This window comes from Mercenaria mercenaria, chromosome 9 (assembly GCF_021730395.1).
Source record: "Mercenaria mercenaria strain notata chromosome 9, MADL_Memer_1, whole genome shotgun sequence".
NCBI lineage: Eukaryota > Metazoa > Mollusca > Bivalvia > Venerida > Veneridae > Mercenaria > Mercenaria mercenaria.
The window spans coordinates 84,914,617-84,918,921 of NC_069369.1; the positions used below are offsets into that span (position 1 = coordinate 84,914,617).

At 35.5% G+C, this 4,305-nt stretch overlaps 1 protein-coding gene across 1 annotated transcript in view; it reads left to right on the top strand.

The window, feature by feature from the left end:
- LOC123547620 (histamine H2 receptor-like) overlaps nucleotides 1-4,305 on the top strand; it is a 315,142-nt gene that overhangs the window by 115,353 nt on the left and 195,484 nt on the right. The window lies entirely within an intron of this gene.

The window sequence follows — 4,305 nt, forward strand, 5'->3', positions numbered from 1 at the left end:
ATTGCAATGCTGCAACATGATCGACACTTGAGCCATGTGCACCTTCATATGTATTTGTTGGGCCATTTTTAACCCAACCATAATGGAGTTTGCAGATCTTGTAACTGTTTTTCATCACATTTCTTCCTCTTTTATCTGTACAAAAACCGTCCATTGGGCTGTGTTGAATATCTCTGTAAGCAGAAGGCTCATCAAATCTTGTAAGTTGGAGATGACAGTAGCCGGGTGATGTGGTCTTATCTTTAATCATCATTAGATTGGCCACACCAAACTGCCACTCACTCCAGTCCTGTATCACTTTCCAGTGACCGCTGCAGTGGAGTTCATCATTATCTGAGTCTAGTCCTACTGTTGTTGACCCTTCTATCTGACTTCCAAAGAAGTGTATCGATCTGCTATGTCCTTTAAGTATTTCGTTTATGTTACGTATAGATTCCTTCAAAAACAATATTCTTCTCCTCTCTAGCACCACTCTCTCATTCATGCCAATATCACTGAGTACTTCGGATAATTTCAATGACACCCTTTCATAATGACTAGAAGCTTGAAACATTCTGAAATCAATTCAAATACAACTCAATATCCTGCATATTATACTTATAAAGTTTCAGTAAATATTAACCTTTAGCCACTGGCGGCAAATGATTCTGCCTTTGAGACCAGTGCAGATCAAGATTAGCCTGCAGTCTGATCATGGTTTGCACTGTTCACTTTTCAGTCAGTAAGTTACAAGTGAACATCCCTTCTTATAATGAATGGTATTGCCTAAACTGTATGACGGACTAGTCTATTAAAAAGAATAGCAGGGTAAAGATAAACACCATAAAACGTTATACATGTACCAGTGTGTCAATGTAAAAATAATTATATAACATTTTAACAGTTTTAGTACAATAATTATGGCGTGTAATTTGTTGCAATATTATATCTTCTATAATTATTGCCTATCTTTATATACTTTTTCAATGTCATAAAATATTTATTGTAAAACTGAAATATTTTTCAATAATTTCGTATATTTTTTCTATCTTTTGAAATATTTATTGTAAAACTAAAAAAAAAATCTGCTATGCGACAAAATATGTATTCAATATTTTCAAGTTATTTATTCAATCCTCAGTGACAAAATATTTATTGCAAAGTAAAAGTATTTGTTCAATAAAACAAAAATATTTATTGTATATCACAAAATATTTATTAAAAAATAATATTTTTGTTCAATCCTACAAACTTTTGTTCGATGCAACAATAATAATTTTAAGTAAAACGTAAATATTTATTCTATCTGCTTAAAATATTTGTCCGAAAGGATTCTTGGTAAATTACTATTTTGTGGCCAATCTTCGACCAGCTGCAGCGCATTTTATTGATATGCCGGTTTTGAAAAAAAAAACAAAACTAACGTACTATGTGATGTCGCGTGCGTCCGCCCGTCTTTTTGTCCGTCTGTCTGCCGTTTGTCATAATTAATGTCCGGAGCATAACTTTATAAACATCAAAGGTATTGACTTAAGACTTGGCATATCGGAAGATGGTGATGAGATGATGTGCATGATACGTGTAACGGCTCTGTAAATCAAATGTCAAGGTCAAAATCTGTGCTAAAATGTCAAAACTGACCACATATTTCGTGTCCAGAGCATAGATAAAAAACCATGCAAATTGGCATGTTCTTAGGTGGCAATGGGACAATGTACAGTGCATTTAAACCGGCTCTGAAGATCAAAGGTCGAGGTCACAAATTGAGCTCAAAGTTTAATTTCATGTCCGGAAAAAAACTTATTAACCATTCAAGGTATCGACTTCAAACTTGGGGTGTAGGTATGTGGTGATGAGACGACAGAGTGCTGAAACAAGAGTGGACGGTCTAAGGTCAGGGTCACAGCAAAGTCAAATCTCCCCATCATATTTCATGTCCAGAGCATATACATCCCACGGCCCACACAAAAATCTTTATTTTCATTTACATTCACACCCTAATCTACATTGTACACCCGATTCCTAGCTGCCCCACCAACCCTAAGCCCCACCAATTATTTTTTCTCTTCTTTATTTCCTTTTCTTTTCATTTAGCTTCTTGCCCTTTAATATTCTGTCACATCCAAACCCCAAACACTCCCGCACCCTGCATTTTTTAAATTTAGTTTCTTGCATTTTAGTAAACTGTCTCCTGTCACCAGCACCACACATCCTTCTACCCCTCCCATCCAAATCCTTCACATGCCCCCGCCAAAAAATCTTTAGATATGTTTCTTCTTTAAATCTTGCTTCCCTCCTTCTCTAAAAAAATCCTTTCGGGCGTATATTGCCCCGCTAGGCGAATCTCTTGTTTTGTATATTTTCTGTCCTCGGTGATATGATCTATACCCTCTAATGCTTTTTATTGATAAAATCAGTGATAAGCATAAACTACACGTAATTCAGGTTGAATAAACATTCTATAACAAATTGATATTAATCTTCCAAAACCTTTTTCTTTTACTGTTTTTACATTTTCTTCTTATGGAACAGTTAACTTTGAGATTTTAATATCCTTTGCATCATTCCTCTGCAAGTCAATGAGAGGATATGAATGTTGATGAAACGCTAAAACAACCTGAGAATACAACAGACAAATGAAAGCCTAACATTCTTCTGGCCCTTCTGTCTTAACTAGTTATTTGGTAATGTTTTCTTTCTGTACAGACTAAGAGTCATGAAATGTTTTAGCGCCAGCTATTGTACATTCATTTTATCTGTCTGATGATAAATACCAAATATACAAGCTCCAGCTATTGTCGTCACGTATTTTAGCAGTCAGAGTTCTCTAGGTATAAACTCTATTTGCATAAAAGAGCGTCCAAGAAACAATCCAGTTGTTTCAATATATTTGGTCCAGTTTACGACAGATACCTTATGATCGCATGTACAACGCCAACTGGCTCTAGAACTAAAATTGAATTATCATTATTTTGAAACACGGCATTTTTGTTTAACTGCTGTAGAATATGCCCTAAAGAGCCAAAATATTCTCACACTTATACATTTTCCTGTGGTTACCAAAAACCAACTGCTACTGTTCACACCTACATAATAAAAATGGCTAAAATAACTATTATTGAATCGCTTCTGGTCCATAGTAAAAACAAACTGCCCGAGGTCCGGAGGATCAAAGACTGATGACTTTTAATATTGATCTGCAAGCCTATGGCAGTTGCATAACTAATCCGAGATCCTAGATTTTCAAGTGAGAACCTACGTTCTCACTTCAGATCACAAGTTTTTTTTTATCAAAATCTAGGTTCTGACGTGAAAAAAATGTACAATGTTTCTGAGAACGTAAGTTCTGGGTCGAGATATTATGTTTTCGTTTCAGATCACAAGTTTTTTCTTTTTTCTTTCCAGAAAGCAAATCAGTCGAACCTGAGATCCTAGGTTTTTACTGGATAATAAATTCCCAGCTCACGGGTTTTCATCGGCTAATCGTTAATTTATCTACACTCCAATTCAAAACGCCATTTGCAATCGCACGAAACGTAAAGAAAGTCATTGTATAGCTATTATCAGAATACAGATTGAGTATGCAATTTAGAAATAGAGGAAAATGAACTGTCTCTAACGCAGAGCAGCTGACCGGACATTTTGACCTATTGAGGTTAATGAGATTCATTGGAGACTGGTATGCGTCATTTCTATGTAGCTTCATATTAGGGAACGCATTTGGACTGTAAATACGTACATTTTGGCTTTCTTGACCTTAACCTTGACTTATAGAAGGTAGGAGTAAGGAAACTAAGAAACACACTGCCTTGTTCTGAGAAAATGACATAAAATCGTAGTTTCGACAACAAAAGAAAGTTTATTTTCAAACGCACTTTTGACCCATCGTTACATTTAGATTGCAGACTATGCTTAGCACATCGCAGTTTGTTATTAAAAACAAGGATGAATATCCAGCAAGTTAAAACTAGAGCTATCAAGGAAAGGGATCGTGCTCCGCCGGTGTTTACCTAAAAAGTCCTGCTTCAAATGGCATACATTAAATTCCCGTCGATGGAGCCATGGTAGTTGTCTTTGATGTAAAACTTGTGAAACAGTTAGTACAGAAGGGGGATAATTCTTCTAAAATTATTGAAGATATAGTTATGATGCCTAATTGCTATTTCCTTCTGTGGTGTCAAAGTTATTGTCTTTATTGTTCCGGGACTGTGGGACGGACAGAAATACTGGACAAAGTGGTTCTAATATTCTCCAAATACTACGTTTTAGGAGCGTATGATGAGAACAAGAATATGGGTAATAAAATATATAAGAAAAAATACCATG